Genomic DNA, 22101 nt, shown 5'->3' with positions numbered 1-22101 from the left:
CTGTGTAAGTAAAAGATAGGAAATGTACTTTTAAGTTCTACATGTTCTGGTAGTGACAAACAGCTCCATTTGTTTCCACTACTGTGAGACCTACTCCTCTCAAAGAGCAACATTGGGAATTTCTTAATACATATTTAAGCTGTTATTACTGATCAGAAAGGAGTGGAAGTGTCATATTTTATATCTATTGACTGGTAATTATAAATCCTCTTTACTGGTAAAGTTGGATTCAACATTACTATTTTTAGAAATGCCTCTTGACACACAACTCATTCTCTTTCCCTCACGGACAAGATGCCCAGTACCTGGATCAAATTCATAGAATTAAATACTTTTTTACGAAAGACAACTAGAAGCCAGTCACCTCTTACCCACAATCTGAAAGCCACAACTCATCCTTGGCATTGCACACATAGTGAACTAAAAGCAGACAGCAGAATACACACAACCACCCAGTTTATGGTGAAATAATTGTGTGCAAATCAAATATTCAGTTTGATATGACCAGACTTTGACAGAAAAGGCAATAGAAACATAGATCAACTGCTCGTGGATGGAAGGAGGAAAACATCCGAAGAAGTGCAAACTTAGTTTAATCTATGCCCTGCACAATTTCATGAATATCAGTAGTTGGCTCACTGTCTTCATAAACTTCTAGGTCCCCAACTCATTCAGCTGTCCGACTCTAAAATTCTTACATAATTTCGAACAAGGGGGACTTTTAGAGAGATGATTTTAGGGCGATATGATAGAACAGTCTTTACTTCTCTAAGCCCTGTAGACAGGCAGTTAAAAGAGTTGTGTTCATCTAGCTTATATGTTGATTATGCTGATGACAAGTGGCTAAACGTTTGCTGATACATTACATTATGTATGTCGATAACTGTGTCATGCTGACTTTAGATGTGCAGGGAGCTGTTATCTATCAATCGAAGTGCCATCACTGGTATTCCCACCATCCATCTGTATATGAAGTGTGTTGGACATGACATCCTTGTCACGGTTTTCACCCAACTTTTTGCTTTCCATTCTCCTTTTTTTGCTGTCTTAGTTTTTGCTCGATTAAGGACTCTGTGCACTTAACCACTGCTAACAGTGTTAACGTGCTTATGCTGACTCCCCTTAACATGGTAGAATGGGCCTATACCCAATTGTCACATTCAATTCACTTGTAAGTCCCAAGTAAAATGGTACCCCAGTACCTAGGGCCTCTAAATTAAACGCTATTAGTGGACTTATATCACCAAATGGACACCCACTTAGGAATTCCTGTAATACACGAGTCAGGCCTTCTATTGCAGCCTGTGTGTGCAGTTTTAAAACTGTCAGTTTAACCTGGCAAAATAAACCAGGCCCAAGCCTTCCATTTCAAAACATTTAAGTCACCCCTGGCTCCGAACAACCCAGAGGGCAGGGTGCAATGCATTTAAAAAGTTGGACATGTACTTTTAGGTTTTTCTATGTCCTGGTAGTGAAAAACTCCTAAATTAATCTTTCACTACTGCAAGATCTACCTCTCCCATAGGATAACCGTGAGTTGCCTTACTATTACATTTAATAAATGATAACTTTCAATTGTGAACAGGTGGACAGGTTGAGTGTGGGGTCTACAGAATTTTAATTAAAAGCTCACTTTAGGGGTAAAATTGGATTTTTAGCTACAATTCTGAAAATGCCACTTTTAGAAAGTTGACATTTTCTTGTCCTAACTATTTGAGGCCTGTCACATGGAGCCCTTAACTGAAATTCTGAAACTCTCCAATGTTCACTACCACATAAATGTGGACGATACCCAACTACACCTAAAAGTATCATCTCCAGGTAATATACGGTCACTCAATACAACTCTGCAAAAAACTCACAACTGGCTTACCAGAAACCACCTCAAACTTAATGCACTAAAGACAAAGTTCCTCCTAATTACCCCTCCACGAGGGCACATCAACATTGAAGATTGGACAAAAATCTAAGCATGCAGGATCACATCAATACAGCCACCAGAGGAACAAACTTTCATATGAATATTATTAGAAAACTTAAACCCTTCCTCCCCTCCGACGACCTCAAATCAGCAGTGCAAGCTCTTGTGATACCCAGAATAGACTATGGGAATACATCCATATGGAGTCTTCCGAGATCCAGGCTGGCTCCACTAAGGGCCTCTCTCAACGAGGCCGCATGACTTGCCACCAGCTCCAAAAAGAACAACCACTTTGCCCCTGATCTAAAGGCACTGAGCTGGCTCCCTTTTGAGGCAAGAACACAGCTACAAATTGCCTGCGAGACCCACAAAGCCTTGCACTTCAATACACCGAGGTATCTAGCCGATAAACTGGAACTATCGGGAGGTGACAGAACGTCGAGAATCTCCAGCACCTGGCTATTGAAACTACAAAGATTTAAGAAAACATACAACCGTACTTTCCCCGGAATAACACCTAGAATCTTGAATGCCCTGCCACCGGAAATCAGAATTAACCTTTCTAGCACCTCATTCAAGAATGATATCAAACTGATTCTAATGAACAAACTCCAACCCAACACCAACACGTGACTTAGCTCACCAAACAGGACTTCTCCTACTATCAACTCTCATTTTTGTACTTGTGTTTCAAACTACTCATTTGATGTAACTTTGTAAAGCGCCCTCATACCCATCCCGGGTCTAGTTCGTGCTATATAAAAACAATTTAAAAAATGACTATGTCTAGCTGACAGATGGTCTTTGTGGATTGCTCCCAGACAGTGAGACAAAGGAAAGATAGGCTTTGACAGGATGGGCCACCCTAACTTAACGAGGGAAGGAGCTGCCAGCTGCCACACTTGCAAATCACAAAAGCCCTGCCTGAACATATGCACTAGCCTTTTGCGTCCCCAAACAAGCAGTGGCCAGGGCAGGGAGGAAGGGAATACCTGATTTATCAGGGGGTGGACCGCAGGCCCCAACTCATCAGTACACATCTGGACCTGTGGAGACTCAGAAGAAGGACTGCTGTACATGTTTTATGCAAGAATCGCTGCCACTCTGCTGTCCTGCTGTGCTTTCCTGCTGCCCTCCTTCCTGAGTGAGAAGGACTGGGCCCACAACTCGAACCCAGGACCACCAGAATGACTCTAAGGGCTAGTTGGCTGGCCTCCTGATTAGAAGCCTCAGGGACAGAACAAGCTTCCTCCATCCAGAAACCAGCACCTGGACTCTGCCAGCTGTGATTCCTGCCCCCCAAGTGATTCTACCTGTCATGGACCTTTGGAAGTGGGCCAGAAGGTACTCTGCCAGCTCAATTGTGGTACCAGCAGAACTGATGCTTCATGATGCATTGCCTCCCAGAAACTCCACATCCGACCCACTGCACGGCATACCTCTTCACTCAACTCCACATTGGGACCACTGCGCAACGCATCCCCAGTACAGGGCTTTGCTTCACCCCCCACAGCCTTCGAGGAACTGCTGATGCATGATGTATTCTCAATGCAGGTCTTCTCATCACAAGCCCCTCATCGGCGGCATCCTCGACAAAGATGCAGGGTTCCACATTGCAAGCCCCGCAGCTTCTTCAGAACCAACCGGTGTGCAATGCAACTTCAATGCAGGACTTTGCATTGCATGTCCCTCGTCCATAGCATCCTTGACGATGACAAAGGACCTCACATTGCAGCTGTACCGCTCCTTGGAATCACCACTGTGCGATGCATCCTCAACACGGGGCTCCACATTGCTCTACACCCAGGACTTAAGGTACTTTGTTTAGCGGGCCTAACTGGGTTCCTGTAGATGGTTTGTAGTCCAACACAGATGGCAGGAACTTGTGAGCTTGTTTCCTGTCCAGGGTGACCAGATACACATAGTGGGAGCTTTGTTCTTTTTCTTCACTTAAATTTTTTAAATTGCATACCTGTAGCGCTACTCATTCGATTTTTGTCCTTTTGGTCTCAAATATTTTTTTGATTTTACACTATTTTTCTTGAGTGGCATTTTCCCTTTGTTCTTCTTTGACATGCAGCATAAACACCTTACACATGGTCTCTAAGTTAAGCCTGACTTATTTTGTTCCAGGCTACTAGAGGGTTAACAAAAACAACAACAATAGAACCTGATCTGGTTAGGCAAAACTGAAATAGTTGTTTGAGCATGGATAGTGGGAGTATATTTTCATCCTACAAAACAACCTTTCATTTTTTAGATGTTGTCCCAACTCAAATTCGCCGTATATCCTATGATTAAAAAAAAACAAAAAAACTTCAGAGTAACCAGTCACCGAGTTCCGGCACACTACCCTACAAATAAACAGGTATGTATACCACACAAAATGTGCACCAATGTGTAGAAAAATGTGAGCAAAACAAGGTAGCACCTCACGTGCGCACCACCAAGGGGGGCTTACTGGTTAAACATCACCAGTCATGCCCACGTTCCTCATCATAGGTTGCTACCTTGTGAAAACAAAAAATTAGTGTCCAGAAAAACAGTGAAGGACGGTGAACATGTGTAAAATAATCACACAAATCACCCCAGTGTAATTAAAATTGAATTAAGCCACACAGTCACCGAAGACCCACTTTTATTATACACTCGTGGGCTTATTTAAAAATAAAAACCTACTGCATGTTTGCAGACCATGTAATGATGGGCCCATCTTCATTACATGGTCTGCAAAAATGCAGTAGGGTTTTATTTTTTATTTTTGAATAAGCCCACGAGTGTATAATATAAGTGGCTCTTCGGAGTTTGCGAAGTGACCAAAAAACTCAGCTGCGCTACGCGGAGTTCAGCAAGTCGTGGAGTGGGTTTGGCTGCACCGTTTGCACTATTTTTAGCGCTAGATGTTTATCCTGTGCTGGAAATTTTTCCAGCGTAAATGGCACCATCCACAATGCAAGAGGGCGCAGCTTCTTTCTGCCACTGAAGTAGATTTTCTAATCATGCGGCATCTTCCTCAATGCAAACAGATGGTTTCTCAAAGTGAGCAGTCACGAACATCCGCGACTGCCCGCATTGAGAAATCTCAGTGGGAGGTGGTCTACTATTGGATTTTACTTGCTCGTGCTCACCAACATAACGTTCATGAGCACGGAGTGCGGAAAACTCCACAAATTCTGCAAGCGGAGTGGAGTTCACCACCCGGGCCTACTTATAAGTCCTTAGTAATGTGCACTTGGGGTGTAAATTAAATACTACTAGTAGGCCTGCAATATTGATTGTGCCACCTACAAAAGTAGCCTTTTAACCATGTCTCAGGCCTGCAATTGCAGTGCCTGAGTTTGCAGTTTACTCCCACTTCGACATGGCAATTAAAGCTTCTTGCCAAGCCTTAAACTCCCCTTTTATTATACATCAGCAAGCACTAAGGTAGGCCCTAGTTAGCCCTAAAGGCAGGGGGCTGTGTAAGTAAAAGATAGGAAATGTACTTTTAAGTTCTACATGTTCTGGTAGTGACAAACAGCTCCATTTGTTTCCACTACTGTGAGACCTACTCCTCTCAAAGAGCAACATTGGGAATTTCTTAATACATATTTAAGCTGTTATTACTGATCAGAAAGGAGTGGCAGTTTCATATTTTATATCTATTGACTGGTAATTATAAATCCTCTTTACTGGTAAAGTTGGATTCAACATTACTATTTTTAGAAATGCCTCTTGACACACAACTCATTCTCTTTCCCTCACGGACAAGATGCCCAGTACCTGGATCAAAATCATAGAATTAAATACTTTTTTACGAAAGACAACTAGAAGCCAGTCACCTCTTACCCACAATCTGAAAGCCACAACTCATCCTTGGCATTGCACACATAGTGAACTAAAAGCAGACAGCAGAATACACACAACCACCCAGTTTATGGTGAAATAATTGTGGGCAAATCAAATATTCAGTTTGATATGACCAGACTTTGACAGAAAAGGCAATAGAAACATAGATCAACTGCTCGTGGATGGAAGGAGGAAAACATCCGAAGAAGTGCAAACTTAGTTTAATCTATGCCCTGCACAATTTCATGAATATCAGTAGTTGGCTCACTGTCTTCATAAACTTCTAGGTCCCCAACTCATTCAGCTGTCCGACTCTAAAATTCGTACATAATTTCGAACAAGGGGGACTTTTAGAGAGATGATTTTAGGGCGATATGATAGAACAGTCTTTACTTCTCTAAGCCCTGTAGACAGGCAGTTAAAAGAGTTGTGTTCATCTAGCTTATATGTTGATTATGCTGATGACAAGTGGCTAAACGTTTGCTGATACATTACAAATTCCAGAGGGAGGTCTGGGTAAAATGTGGGTTCTGCAAAATAGTCTATAGATGGTGCTCGTCACCTAAAATATTAGGGATTGTGTGGCTGTGTCCTATGACTTAGAGCCAGATTCTAAATTTGGCAGACAGTACTCTGTTAAGATGGCGGAGGATATTGTATTTGCCACTATGATAGATGCCATGTAGCAAAACAATTACAAAATAGCAACCACAGTACAACGCAACAAAATCAGATGGCAATAATAGAGTACAAAAAACACAGCTGCACATGAAGCAATAGGACTCATCACCACCACCACAAAATGCCACACAACAATTGTGCACAAACCTTCTTGTCACACATTACCACCTCCAAAATCCTGTTTTCCCAAAAATATGTTTGGAGCAAGCATTACCTTAATTTAATACAGACGACACTAAACAGAGCCTCACAAAAATGCTTTGTGATCCTGCCCCATGTCTTAAATAAACACTAGCAGTGCACACTTTAAGACATACTAGGGCATATTCTCAATCCGCTATCGCCACCACAACGTCACTTTCAGTGGCGTTGTGGTGGCGATAGGGGCTTAGCCCTATTCACAAGGCAGCGTTAAGCCATGTTAAGTGGATTAACGTGGCTTAATGCTGCCTTGTGAACAGAGCCCCCTTCATGCTGTTTTTAGCGTGAAAGGGGCGTGCAGTGGGTGTTGCGGTGGGCGTTCCACCACAACACCCATTGAGTTTGACGCTACCGCCTATTCACAAGGGCAGCGTAAACAGGATGTAGCTCCAAACTTAAGACCAGGAAAGACCTGGTCTTAAGGTGGCGAAACGAGGAGAAATGCTTTATTTCTCCTAGTTTTTGCTTTTTCCATGTGTGCTGCCTTGTGCAGTACAGATGGAAAAAGCAAAATGCCATGGTATTGTTTATGTACAGGAAGGTGTCTCTTCCTGTACATAAACAAACCTTTTTTTAAAATACCGTTTTGTAACTTACATGTGTGCTGCATGTAGCAGCACACATATAAGTTAAAAAACTGTCATTAACAAAACTCCCTGCTTGCAGACACTCTTGCACTCTGGTGCAAGGGTGATTGCGTTGGCGCTAAGTTGTGAAACTTAGCCACATCGCAGGGGGAAAAGCGAGGCTGCACCATATTCTTGATTATAGGGTGCAGCCTCGCGTTTATGAAGTGGCGGAAAGAGAGGCATTAAGCCAAGAAAGCTAACGCCTCTCTCTGCCACTTGATTGAAACTATAGCCCCCGTATTTCCATGTTTCCCAAGGATGGTATCTAGGTATAAACGATATGGTTCGACTCTTTATTTCTGCACAGCCCAGTCTTGCCTTCTCAGACCTCTCAAGGTCTGTCCGCATGAAGTTGGACCAACAAATATCACCTGTGCTGGTGCTATGCCATCATCCCATCAAGATTGTGTTTACATTACAGAAATTGCATTACAGTTTGTTACATCATTGAGTATAGCAAAATTCCACAAGATTAACTTTTTTAGTTGACATGAAAGGGAAGGCCAGGGAGTTAAATTAGTTTGTGCTTCCAAACACAATTTTTAAATTGCTACCATCATCATTTAAGTTAAGGCCTCTTTATAAATCATCCTGCTATTTTCGGATGCGGGCCGCTCTTTCTCTCTGGATAACCTTACGTCGTCAACATATTACTGGGTACATGTTCTTGACGAAAATAAGCCTCCTTCTTTGAGAAATTGCAGTCAATTCTTAGAAACTGTTCAAAGGGTGGGTTCCTGTAACTTTATCTTTGAATAGAAACTAGATCAGGTTGTTGCTGCTTTTATGCTCTTACTTCTTTAAAAAAATATATCACAAGAACATCCATCCAAATGCTTGCCACATGGGGCTCCTCTCTTCAAGCTGAGAAATTAATACACTTTGCAGAAGTATAAATATGTTTGTAGACGAGTATTCTTTCTAAATTGAATTTATTTGTACCCCCTCCTCTGTATACAAAGAGATTTAGGGGGTCATTACCGCCCGCCACCCTAGCATCTTTTGCCCACAAGGGTGACACTCCTATTTCCAAAATCAGATCAGTTTCACAACAAAAAAATAAAAAACCTTTTTTTATAAAGCGACTCATACCACAGTTTTGCCGCCTCTATACTCTGACTCTGGCTGACTCTGAGTCATTTCATAAACTGGTTTCATTTTTGCTATTACTATTGTGAGTGTTTTGCTTGAACTGTATTTTTTGTAAGTATGTGTTTCCAGAGGTCTGGACACTGGCACACAAAGGCTGCTGGTTGGTTACAGTGAGGCACCGATTACAGATTATTACAAATTACAATGTTTACAGCATTAGCCTATGTGTGGTGATTTCCCCTACCAGGTGCATCTTGTCGCTACTCATAGAATCACCAGCATGATAATTATTAAAATGCAGACCTTACATTGTGAATCTCACCTATACTGTCAGCAATATTATTGATCTCATCATATATAAAACCTTCTTACAGAGTTCAAAGCACTGTGAGATGGACACATTCGCCACTCCACCTACCACCCTTTATTATAGCAGAAACACTGGGGGGGTTGAGTAGTTAGTGGCGGCGGAGGGCATCAATTATTAGACTTGTTCTCTGTGTCCAGCAGACTTCACAAAAGAATTTCCACAAGGCTTTCTATGCCACAGCATTCCATAGGACACACCCACGTCTATGCGGGCGCATGATGACATTTTAATGGGACATTGCAGATGCAAATAATGTAGACCAGGACATACGGGCAGTCCTTCAAACGATACAGACGACTGATGGGAAAGTAAATAGGAAAAGATTTGGAGTAAAGAAAGCACTCTCCACATGGCTGGGGTTCTGCTGTCCTATTGTCATGCGGAGCAGGGGTGTGGGAGTGATGATCCTACAGGACTGTGGGAGTTGGAGATTCAAAAACTATACCCACATGCGGTCACTGACCCACTCAATAGACAGTGATGATCTCCTTCACCTGGAAATATGCAGGCAACAGCTCCCAGTGTGTGTTCAATGGCCAGAATTGGGACAAGGGCCGCGCCTTTGCCTTGCTTGAACTGCTGCAGGGACTCCAAGTCCCAGAGACCTTCACTCCCTGGAGGGAGGAGCCACCACCATCTCCGCGCTCGAAACGCGCTACCGGCAACCGCGGCGTGGGACACGCGTGGGCCGCGCCCGGGCCAAGGGCGGGCCCGTCCTTGCCCATCATCGCCTGGAGGAGGCTGGGCTGGGCCCACCTTCATACTTTCGCATGCCAGTAAGTTAAAGATATGTTAGAGGTACTGTGATTATAAGATCGCCTCGTTAAAATACTGAGAGACAAACGAAAGCTCCCTTGAACCTTCAAAAAGTATAAGGAACATTAATCAAAACGTATTGTCATCAGTTTGTTTAGTATCCTTGGCTCGCTGCATACCCTTGGTGCTATAATGGGGAAGCGGAAAATTATGGAAGGAGCTGGGGGTGGCAACGGCTCTAACATCTGAGTAGGGAAGACAAAAAAGGCCAGAAAGATTCCCAAAAGTGCTGCTGACAACTGTGTCATGGATCGGATAGACACTCTCGTCAGAGAATGTGAGGATCTTCTGACTGATAACCCCCTGCTCCCCTCCCACTAGTAGTTAACACAAAAGCTGGTTCGACAACTATTATACCATCAATGTTTAAAAAATCTTCATGCAACTCTGATGAGCAATCAGCTAAGATCTTGGGCCACAAACAACTTGTAGCCATAGCCCCGGATCTACAGACTGATCTCTCAAGTCCAACCATGAGCCAACTAGGCATCCCAATAACCTGCTCAAACAGGTTTGAAATTTTTGCAGATCTTCCCACTACTACACCGGTGGAAATTACGGCTCCCACTTCGCTTCCTCAAATTCATCTGAATGGGAGCTGTTCCTGTAAATGCCCTGATAATAATCTGATTAAAATCGTCCAGTCCCTTAAGGCTGAGGTCGAATCTCTAAAAAACGTGATTGTAGGACTTACCTCCCTAGTTAGGTCTTTCCCCCCAGTCTGTCACCCAAACCAGCCTCCCACCACCCTACAGTGCCCTCCTATTATAATACCGAGTATTGGCAAAGAGAGAGAAAGGCCAGGAATGGTACAGGTCATCGCGCCTCACTGTGTGTACGAAAATAAATATAACGCTTACAAGACACCTCAAGTTCCCTGCATTAATAATCCTTTTGAGAATCATTCTCAAGCCAAAATATATTCCATGTTCAGGAGTACCATATCACCATCTGATTCTCAATCCCAGACTTATCCAAAATCACGGGTTCCAACGACTTTTCTACCCCCTTTTAACCATAGGGACCAAATGAAAGCAATGCATACTCTCTTTATGGTTAATGTCCCCAAACTTAATTCCACTCATTGTGTTGAGAGCAAAGAATCGCTAGTGAATAAGTCTATCCACTGGCTAAGAAATGTTAGAGGTTGCCGCTCTATTATACGGGAGGACATATTAAGAGCAAGTAGGTGTCCATCTGCAAACAGGGTGTTTGACAATATTGAATTAACTTTGTCAATGGTAGATCTGGCGTATAATCTGATTGCGCTGGAGTATCGTACATCTTCTCCTGAGTCGTCCTCAATACAGATTAGGCGCAGTCCACCTATAGCTGAGAAAAGAGCTGTTTGCCAACAGGAATCCTTAGTGCGTGGTCCTCCCTCAGCATTGACCCAAATTGATTGACTACCTAACACCCCTGTCCAGATTTTAAGGCAGAATATACATCCTTATCAGGATAAATCTTTTTGGCCCAGCTCCCTTCATTTTTCTTTGTACGACACACCGCACATGGCTATCTCTCGAAGCCATAGCATAGAATCTACTGCTGATCTAAGCAGAAGGGGATGTGAAGGGCCCATTCTTAATTATTTTCACGTTCCAAAGAATCTATCCTTGGATCTCATACCACCAGGGGGATCTACCCCACGTGCTATTTCCTCGATCTCCTTAAATATAGATCAGGCAGGACAGAAAGCTCTAGGCTATGACCAACCAAAAACCAATTCTACGATACCCATAATGGACATAGCTAATGATGTGGTGGCCACTGAATCCGAGTTGTGCAATACTCCCCTTAAGATACTCTCTTGGAACGTCGCAGGGCTTAAGAACAAAGCGTTACTGCCCCATTGGAGCAGCTTAGTTGACGATCACCATCTTTGTATCTTTCAGGAAACTTGGAGTCTGATCTCACTCCATAAGTCAGGGTATACCACCTTTTTTACTCCAGCGGTGTATGCTGGTAAGGGGCGTCCATCTGGTGGCCTGATTGTCTGGGTCAGCATTGATCTGGGGTGGACAGTAAAACAAAATATAGTCCCATTCCAAGATATCTTGTGGCTCACTATAAAAGGGCGAAAGGGAGGGGAAACCCTTGAACTTTTTAATGTTTATGTAAGAGGGACGACTGGGGGCAAGATTTCGCCTACCCTCTCACTCCTTGTGGAAAAACTAAAAAGTAGCTGCCATGCATCTGCGAAAATTATGGTAGCAGGAGATCTCAATTGTACTTTCGAACCCTTGGGTTCGGATGATCTCTTGGGGACAGCAGATGAAGATCTCCAATGGGGAATACCTCCCTTAGACTTGGTACCCATTAAGAAGTGGACTCAGGTGGCTATCCAAATCAATGCAATTATTTTAGAATTTGGTTTGAGGGCACTGAATGGTAGAGTCCCATCTGACTCTCTAGGAGCTCATACATACAAAAGAGTAGGATTCACTTCACACATTGATTATATTTTATTAGACATCCGCCTTTGGACTGTATCTATTGATATGGTAATTGGTTCCACAGTGGATAGTGATCATGACTTTCTGTCCTGCTGCTTGAAGAATTCCTGGTTACGGCCCGAGCAAGCCTTAAGTACCGATCCTATTCTAGTTACCAAAGATGTTGTCCCCTCCAACTCTGGCAGGTTCCTGAAGTGGACGAAGGTTGTAGGGCAAGATTTTAAAATCCAGTCTATTTCTGAAATCTTGACGATCAGAACTAAGGAACTGGAGGCAGTTGCCACAAACCCACTAGTAACATCCAAGGCAACTCTTATTTACGATGCAACCATCAGTCAGATGAGCTTGCATTTTCAGACTGGGCAATTCTCCAATCACAAGTATAACAACAAAAAAGGGCTCAACCCTTAGTTCACTAAGGGTTGTAGAATAAAGAGGAAAGCGTTATCTCTTGCCCTTAAAAGGAAAATCCTTTTTAAAATTAGAGAAGCCAGGAAAGAATATAATGCCGCTATTAGAAAAAAGCAAAACGTGATTGGGAGGAATCGTACTGGCAGGCACTTAAAGATGCCTGCAACCCAAGGGAATCCACAGCCTTTAGGAATTTGATTAAAACTGCTGACTCCAAAGGTACTGTCCCAATACCCAACCATATCACTAACTTAGAATGGCATGCCCACTTCTCTAATCTATACTCATGTCAGGACCCCTTGGACAATCATAAGACTCCAGAACATGCCCACTATTCACACTCTGTTGATGAAGCCATATCTTTTAATACCACAGAAATTGTAGATGCAATTAATTGCATCGTTCCTGCCAAAGTAGCAGGACCGGATGGCATTCCGGGGGACCTACTCCGACTAGAACCAGTCAGATGGGCTAACTACATTTTGCTCTTGCTCAACTCAATTGCAAAGGGTGCACCGGTCCCAGACTCCTGGAAAGGAGCCGAAGTAGTTCCTATATATAAAAAGGGGACAAGGAGGACCCTGCCAACTACAGGCCTATTAGCCTGATAGATGTCATCCAAAAGGTGGTTGGCAGGGTTCTCCTACACAGGATTCAGGATTGGATAGATGATGGTAGCATCATCTCCCAATATCAAGCGGGGTTCAGCAGGAATACCGGGACTATTGATCAGGTGTTTCGGTTACTCCTCCTCTACTGGAAAGTGAGTGGGCCCGATTCACAGAACTAACTTAAGACAAAATCCTAAACTTACTACCATTTTGGTATTCACAGAAGGCACTTACTCATTTTGGTATTCACAGAAGGCACTTACTCATTTCGGTATTCACAGAAGTTAGGAGTCCTAACTTTAGAACTCCTAAATGCCTTCTGTGAATACCGAAAGTCTTAAAATTAGGATTTTTCCCAGTTTAGTAGTAGTATAGTTAGGACTCCTAACTTTAGGACTCCTAAATGCCTTCTGTGAATACCGAAAGTCCTAAAATTAGGATTTTTCCCAGTTTAGTAGTAGTATAGTTAGGACTCCTAACTTTAGGACTCCTAAATGCCTTCTGTGAATACCGAAAGTCTTAAAATTAGGATTTTTCTCAATTTAGTAGTCCTAAGTCTAAATTTAGGACTATTAAATTGAGAAAAATCCTAATTTTAAGACTTTCGGTATTCACAGAAGGCATTTAGGAGTCCTAAAGTTAGGAGTCCTGTTAGAGTCGGGGATCTCTGGTTGGCGCAAGGTTGCCCTTGAGTCAAGCAGGAACCCTCTCCTCCACGTCAGGGCGCAGGATAACCCCTCGCGAATGACCCTTGCTCACCCTCTAGGTGCGTGGCGTGAGCAGCCAAGGCGATTCCTCAGGCGTTGTTGGTTAAGTACTTACAATCATACACACAGTAAATACATCAATCCCCCCAGAAACGGACACTAGACTTGGATATATATAAAAATACGCTTTCTTTATGTAAAAATAAGGTATATATATCTCAGCAGACTTATCACAAGACCAATAACGTTTTCGCTAGGCCGCCAGGTTATACAGCAGGCAAATGTTCTGGGTTCGTAGTTTCAAATGGATACTTTGTAGTCTCTTTACTTGTAGTTCCAGTACTCACAGAGATCGGTTCCTGCGAACGGGGAAATAAGGCGTTGCGGGCCCCGAGCCCGGTACTGGAACTTCTTTCGTGATGTGGAGAGTCAGCACAGGTCGGTGCGACTCGCAGCTCGGGAAGTGTTCTTGGGTCCTCAATCAGCAGGTGTGGGCACGTAGGCAGGCGCGGCCAGCGACCCTGTAGCACGGCGGTGCAGGAGGGTCTCCACAGCGGGGGCGGCGCGGCCTGAGATGTCCGGGGATAGCGAAGCGGGGTCGCAGGGCACGGTCAGTGCAGCTGGATGACCCGGCGTAGATCACAGTCGTCGGACGGCTTCCGGCAGGAGGGGTGATAGCGCGTTCAGCGCACTCCAATGGCAGGCGGTGACAGGGATGCAGGCGGCCTGGCCCGGGAACAGAGAGCGGCTCGGGACGGAGCGGGGCTCTCACGGGTTGGAGGCAGGCGAGCTTCTGAGTGTCACGGCCCTAGGAGGGGCGATGAGGGGCGCAGTCTCTTTTCCAGCGGGATGCACACACGGCTCGAATTGGAGGACGAGCAAGAAGCACAGAGAACCCACTGTTCCTGGGGTTCAGTTCAGGGGGCAAGCTCAGATCAAGCCCTTGGAGAATGTTCAAGCACAAAGTAGCAAAGTCTTTTCAGTAAGTCTCTTCCTCTCCTTTCTCAGCAAGGCAGGCAGCAGGCCAGCTCCTCCAGCGTCTCCTTCTCCTTCTAGTCGGGCAGAGGTTCTTTGTGGTAAACAGGATTCTGATCTCTTAGGAGCCAGGCTCCTACTTTTATACCATGATTCTTTTGTTCTTTAGCGCCAGGGGGCCTAGGCCTGGCTCAGTCCAGTTCTGGAGCACTTTGTTATGGTGACTCTGCTCTTTCCTTTCAGCAGCAGGGCAGAGACATCAGCCGCCCCACAGGGGGTGGCGCCTGCTTTGTGGTGGCAGAGCACAGGTCTATTCAAGAGTCAAGGTGTACTCCTCCCACCCATCCAGGTGTAATCTCTCTACCCACCACCTGGCAGCCAACCTGTCTCTGGGGATTCCCCAACCCTGCTCCTTACTGTTGCCAGGCAGAACACATACACACAGCAGAGGCGGACTGAGATGGTCAGGTCAGTAAATACTAACTTTCTAAAAGTAGTATTTACAAACCCAGGATACTAAAATAGACTTGACTACAAGAAGTATTTTATCATCCTGAGTTCAGGCATACTAAACTTGACACTTCTACCATGCTCTCTGAGTCCACTGGGGTCACAGCGTCGGCGTGATCCCGGCAGCCCATTCTGGCCTATGGAGAGCAGGTAGCCTTCAATAGTGAAGAACGGAAATGGCTGTAATTCACTACTAAGACATGCCACACACATCAGGGCCTGTCCTACCTTATGCCTACAATGCACCCTGCCCTTGGGCCTACCAGAGGGGTGGCTAATATGTAGGTAAGGGAAGGTTTAGGGACTGGCAAGTGGGGGCACTTGCGCAGTCAGCGCGACGGTCCCGGACCGCGCACAGGGTCTGCGGTGGCAGACCCTAGACACATTTTACAAGGCCGCTTCCGTGGGTGGCGCAACCAGCGCTGCAAGCCCACCAGCAGCATTGGCATTCACGAGCCCTGGCACCCCTGGTGCACTTTACTGGGGACTGACAGTGAATCCAATAAACCAATCGTGAACATCAATTACAGGTACACTTTACCTAGGGAGCACTTGCACTGCGGCACGGATTAGCCGTGGCGCAGTGCCCTGAGCGGACAACACCAGCAAAACAATCGAGGCACACCATCTAAAAGTGGAAGGGAAACTCACGCCAAGGTGCCAGGTCTAACACGTGTCCCCTCCAGCTGAAATGTGGGGAGAACTACCCTTGCCCAGGGGGTTCCTCGTTACTAAGGCGGAAATACCTGGACAGACCGTCAGCGTTGGCGTGATCTGTACCGGGACGGTGTTCCACCGTAAAGTCCATACCCTGTAGGGAGATGGACCACCTCAACAGCTTCGGGTTTTCACCCCTCATTTGCATCAACCATCTGAGGGGCCTGTGGTCCGTCTGAACCCGGAAGTGAGACCCAAACAAGTAGGGTCTTAGCTTCTTCAGCGCCCAGACCACAGCAAATGCTTCTCGCTCAATTGCACTCCACCTACTTTCCCGTGGAAGTAACCTCCTACTGATGAAGGCTACGGGTTGGTCCCAGCCCTCCTCAGTCATCTGTGAGAGAACAGCCCCTACACCATGCTCTGAAGCGTCTGTCTGTACTAGGAATTCCTTGGAGAAGTCAGGGGCCAAGAGCACGGGCGCCGTGCACATGGCAGTCTTCAGGGTGTCGAAAGCTTTCTGACAGGTGTCAGTCCAAATCACGTTCCTGGGCTGCTTCTTCGAAGTCAGCTCTGTCAAGGGGGCAACGATCGTTCCATAGCCCTTGACAAACCTCCTGTAGTACCCAGTGAGCCCCAGGAAGGCCCTCACTGCGGTCTGCGTCTTGGGGGGTTCCCAAGCCAGGATGGTCTCAATTTTGGGTTGCAAGGGTGCCACCTTGCCACTCCCCACTTGGTGTCCCAAGTACACCACGGAACCCTGCCCGATCTGGCACTTGCTTGCCTTGATCGTGAGGCCTGCTCGGTGCAGCGCCATCAACACTTCCCAGAGGTGGCGCAGGTGTTCAGGCCAGGTGGCACTGAACACTGCGATGTCATCCAGGTAGGCGGCACTGAACGCATCCAGCCCAACCAGTACCTGGTTGACCAACCTCTGAAAGGTGGCAGGGGCATTCTTCATCCCAAATGGCATGACTCGGAACTGGAAGTGCCCATCTGGTGTAGAGAATGCGGACCTCTCTTTGGCCCCATCGGTCAAGGCGATCTGCCAGTACCCAGACGTTAAATCAAACGTACTGAGGAACCGGGCAGCCCCCAGCCGATCAATGAGCTCATCAGCTCTGGGGATGGGGTGCGCGTCAGTCTTCGTGACTGAATTGAGTCCTCTGTAGTCCACACAGAACCGGAGTTCAGGTGTGGCTCCCGGCGCAGCAGCCTTTGGGACCAAGACCACGGGGCTGGACCAAGGACTGCTGGAGGACTCAACCACCCCTAGCGCAAGCATTTTGGAGACCTCCTCCTTAATGCAAGCTCTGACCCTGTCAGTTACCCTGTAAGCCTTGTGCTTTACAGGTAAGCTGTCTCCTGTGTCCACATCATGGACGCACCAATCTGTGACACCAGGAACCAGGGAGAATCGGTCGGAAAACTGTCCCAGCAAGTGGCGGCAGTCTTCCTGTTGTTCGGGCGTCAGGGTGGGTGAGAGGTTAACTCCATCCACTGACCCATCTTTCTCAGAGGCCACTAAGAGGTCAGGAAGAGGCTCGGTCTCCTCTTCCATTCCATCATCAGTGGCCAGCAGCATGCCCACTTCGGTCCTCTCTAAGTGGGGCTTAAGGCGGTTAACATGTAGGACCCTCAAAGGGTTCCTGGGAGTCTGCATGTCCACCAAGTAGGTGATAGCACTTTTGCGCTCCACAACCTCAAATGGACCTGTCCACTTATCCTGAAGTGCACAAGGCTCCACTGGGGCCAAGACCCACACCTTTTGTCCAGGTTGAAGCTCTACCAGAGTGGCATTCCGGTCGTACCACCGCTTCATCTCTTCCTGGCTGGCTTCCAGATTTGCCTCAGCAAGTTGCCTGAAACGCCGAGTCTGGTTTCGGAAGGCCAGCATGTAACTATATACATTCTGGGGAGGTTTCCTGGGAGATTGCTCCCAGCCTTCCTTTACCAAACTCAGAGGTCCTCTTACCGGGTGACCATACAGAAGCTCAAAGGGGCTGAACCCTAGAGACTTCTGCGGCACCTCTCGGTAAGCGAAGAGCAGGCATGGCAAGAGGACGTCCCACTTACGCCTCATTGGACCGTCCAGGCCCATGATCATGCCTTTGAGGGTTCGGTTGAATCTCTCAACCAACCCATTTCCTTGGGGATGGTAAGGAGTGGTGAACTTGTAAGTTACCCCACACTCCTTCCACAGGGATTTCGTATATGTGGATATGAAATTGGTCCCCCTGTCGCTCACCACCTCTAGAGGGAATCCCACTCGGGAGAAAATTCCCATCAGTGCCCGTCCCACCACGGGGGCCGTCACTGTCCTCAGAGGGATGGCTTCAGGGTACCGGGTGGCATGGTCCACCAAGACCAGGATGAACCTGTTGCCCAGGGCTGTCTTGGGGTCCAGAGGCCCCACAATATCAATACCCACTCGTTGGAATGGCGTACCGACCACAGGGAAAGGTTGCAGAGGAGCCTTGTGCTTCCCTCCGCTCTTACCACTTGCCTGGCAAGTCTGACAGGTTCTGCAGTAGGAATCTGAATTCTTATGCATTTGGGGCCAGTAAAAGTGGGTGACAAGCCTGTCATAGGTCTTGTCCATCCCCAAATGTCCTGCTAAAGGCACATCATGAGCCAGCCCCAGTAGGAAGGTTCTGAACTTCTGGGGTACCACCAGCACACGGGCTGACCCAGGTTCAGCAGCCTTAGGCTCGGAATACAGGAGGTCACTCTCCCAGTACACGTAGTGTGTTTTGGCCTGAACACCATTGGCCTGGTCTGCAGCCTGTTGCCGCATACCCACGAGAGAAGGGCATTCTTTCTGCTCCATGCAGAATTCCTCCCTGGAGGGACCTCCTTCTTGCTGCCAATGGGTCAGCTCAGGCAGATCTCCCAGTTCGGCAATCTGTTCCCCGGTAGGCTCCAGAGCATCCCCCTCAGGGTCTACTTCCTCCCGGGCCGTGGGAACTTCGGGGGCCGGTTTCCCGCGCCTCCTGCGCCTTCTCCCTAAGGCCGGTTCCTGGACCTCTCCCTCAGGCTCCAGGACCCTCTCAACACCCCTACTGGCTGCCATGGACCGGGTGGTCACGCACGCCCAGTCGGGTAGACCCACCATCCTCAGATGCGTGGTCTTCTCCACCTTTTCCCAAGGGGAACTCTCCAGGTCGTTCCCTAGCAGACAGTCTACAGGCATGTCAGTTCTCACAGCGACTTGTAGAGTACCAGAGACCTCCCCCCACTCAAAGGGAACTTGAGCCATTGGACAACGACTCTCTACGTTGTCAGCATTGACAACCCTACAGTAGGCATTGGGTACAATTTGCTCTTGAGACACCAGGTGTTGCCTCACCGAGGTCACGCTGGCTCCTGTATCTCTAAGAGCCTCAACCTTCTTTCCATTGATGGTCACCACTTGCCCATATTTCTTAGTGTTAGAGGGCAGGTAGGTTACAGGGACCATCTCACTGTCTCCTAGCGAGACTAGGGTCATCTGCCCGGGACCCCCACCCTCCTGGACTGCTACCTCCTCCCCAAAGTTAACACTAGCTACTTGCCGGGGTGGAGCACCAGTGGGTGCGGTCTTACCAAACAGGCGACACTTAGGATCAGAGGTAATGTGACCCGGGTCACCACACTTATAACAATTGAAGGGCCCCTTTGGAACAGGTCTACCTGTCGGGGCCCCGTTCTGCTGCGGGGGTGGGGGAGGCTGAGAACCCTTCTGCTGGTTCCCTTGGGAATTACTTTGGGGGCCTTTTTGGAACCCCTTCTGTTTACCCTTGTCCCCCCCACTCTTCTGCTGGGGACCCTGCCCACCTTTGGCGGAGTCTCCCACTTGACCCTTGTGGACCCTGGTGCTGAGCCAGCGGTCCGCCTCCTCAGCAAGCTTCCTCGGGTTGGACAGCTTGCTATCTATCAGGTGCTGGCGTAGCTCAGGAAAACATTGACTGGACAAGTGCTCCCATGCAATTAAATCAAGTAGCCCTTGATAATCATTCACTTTGCTACCCTTCACCCAACCATCCAGCGCTCTGCAGAAAAAGGTCACATACTCCACATACGTACTCTCAGGGATCTTCTTGGTCTCCCTGAACCTCTGTCTATATAGCTCAGGAGTTAACCCATACCTGGTCATTAAAGCTTCCTTCATATGGGGGTATGAGGTCTGGACTTCTAAGGGCAAATCTAACAGTGTGTCCCGCCCTTCTGCAAGGAACCTTCCCCACAACCCCGCTCCCCAGTCTTTCTCAGGGACCCGGTGTGAGGACATGGCCACCTCGTAGGCTCTAAACCACTGCCCTATGTCATCCTTTCTAAAATACTCCTTTACTACATCTTTGGGGATGTACACCTTGGACTCTACCTGCGCTGGTGGAGTGCTGCCACCAGAAGGAGCGGTGTCCAAACTTTTCGCCTTCAGCTCCAACTCCTTCAATCTTATGTCATGATCCATTTGGCGTTGTTGTGCCTCCAGGGCCAACTTCTGCTTTTCCATTTCCATTTGTCCGGCCAACTTTGCCATCTCCATTGCATGCGCCCTGTCGGCTGCCCTGTCTGCCAGCTCCTCTGGCGACCGGACCCTGCTGGGCTCCTCAAGGTTGTCGGGTGGAACGATGTCCCCCGCATTCCGTGGGTCTCGTGACTCCTTCCAGGCTCTCAGCGCCTTGGCGTACTGGGTTCTCCTCTTGAATCCAGCATGGGGGACTCGGAATTTTACACTGTAGCCTTTCAATTGCTCCATCGAGTAGCCTTCCAGTCTCTCCCAATCCACCTCATCTATTCCAGAAATCACAGAGAGTGCTCTTCCAGCGGAGTGCGAGCCAGGCATGGTTGCAGTAATGGCAGATGTCTCAACAAATTTAAACCTGTGGCTGCGTTATTTGGTCTGCTCTCACTATCTGGTGATTAATAATTCACTGTATGCAAATTACAAGTGCAAATCCGAAATCCCACCCGCTGCCAACAATGTTAGAGTCGGGGATCTCTGGTTGGCGCAAGGTTGCCCTTGAGTCAAGCAGGAACCCTCTCCTCCACGTCAGGGCGCAGGATAACCCCTCGCGAATGACCCTTGCTCACCCTCTAGGTGCGTGGCGTGAGCAGCCAAGGCGATTCCTCAGGCGTTGTTGGTTAAGCACTTACAATCATACACACAGTAAATACATCAATCCCCCCAGAAACGGACACTAGACTTGGATATATATAAAAATACGCTTTCTTTATGTAAAAATAAGGTATATATATCTCAGCAGACTTATCACAAGACCAATAACGTTTTCGCTAGGCCGCCAGGTTATACAGCAGGCAAATGTTCTGGGTTCGTAGTTTCAAATGGATACTTTGTAGTCTCTTTACTTGTAGTTCCAGTACTCACAGAGATCGGTTCCTGCGAACGGGGAAATAAGGCGTTGCGGGCCCCGAGCCCGGTACTGGAACTTCTTTCGTGATGTGGAGAGTCAGCACAGGTCGGTGCGACTCGCAGCTCAGGAAGTGTTCTTGGGTCCTCAATCAGCAGGTGTGGGCACGTAGGCAGGCGCGGCCAGCGACCCTGTAGCACGGCGGTGCAGGAGGGTCTCCACAGCGGGGGCGGCGCGGCCTGAGATGTCCGGGGATAGCGAAGCGGGGTCGCAGGGCACGGTCAGTGCAGCTGGATGACCCGGCGTAGATCACAGTCGTCGGACGGCTTCCGGCAGGAGGGGTGATAGCGCGTTCAGCGCACTCCAATGGCAGGCGGTGACAGGGATGCAGGCGGCCTGGCCCGGGAACAGAGAGCGGCTCGGGACGGAGCGGGGCTCTCACGGGTTGGAGGCAGGCGAGCTTCTGAGTGTCACGGCCCTAGGAGGGGCGATGAGGGGCGCAGTCTCTTTTCCAGCGGGATGCACACACGGCTCGAATTGGAGGACGAGCAAGAAGCACAGAGAACCCACTGTTCCTGGGGTTCAGTTCAGGGGGCAAGCTCAGATCAAGCCCTTGGAGAATGTTCAAGCACAAAGTAGCAAAGTCTTTTCAGTAAGTCTCTTCCTCTCCTTTCTCAGCAAGGCAGGCAGCAGGCCAGCTCCTCCAGCGTCTCCTTCTCCTTCTAGTCGGGCAGAGGTTCTTTGTGGTAAACAGGATTCTGATCTCTTAGGAGCCAGGCTCCTACTTTTATACCATGATTCTTTTGTTCTTTAGCGCCAGGGGGCCTAGGCCTGGCTCAGTCCAGTTCTGGAGCACTTTGTTATGGTGACTCTGCTCTTTCC

Source organism: Triturus cristatus, chromosome 2_2 (assembly GCF_964204655.1).
Source record: "Triturus cristatus chromosome 2_2, aTriCri1.1, whole genome shotgun sequence".
NCBI lineage: Eukaryota > Metazoa > Chordata > Amphibia > Caudata > Salamandridae > Triturus > Triturus cristatus.
This window is presented reverse-complemented; position numbering follows the sequence as displayed.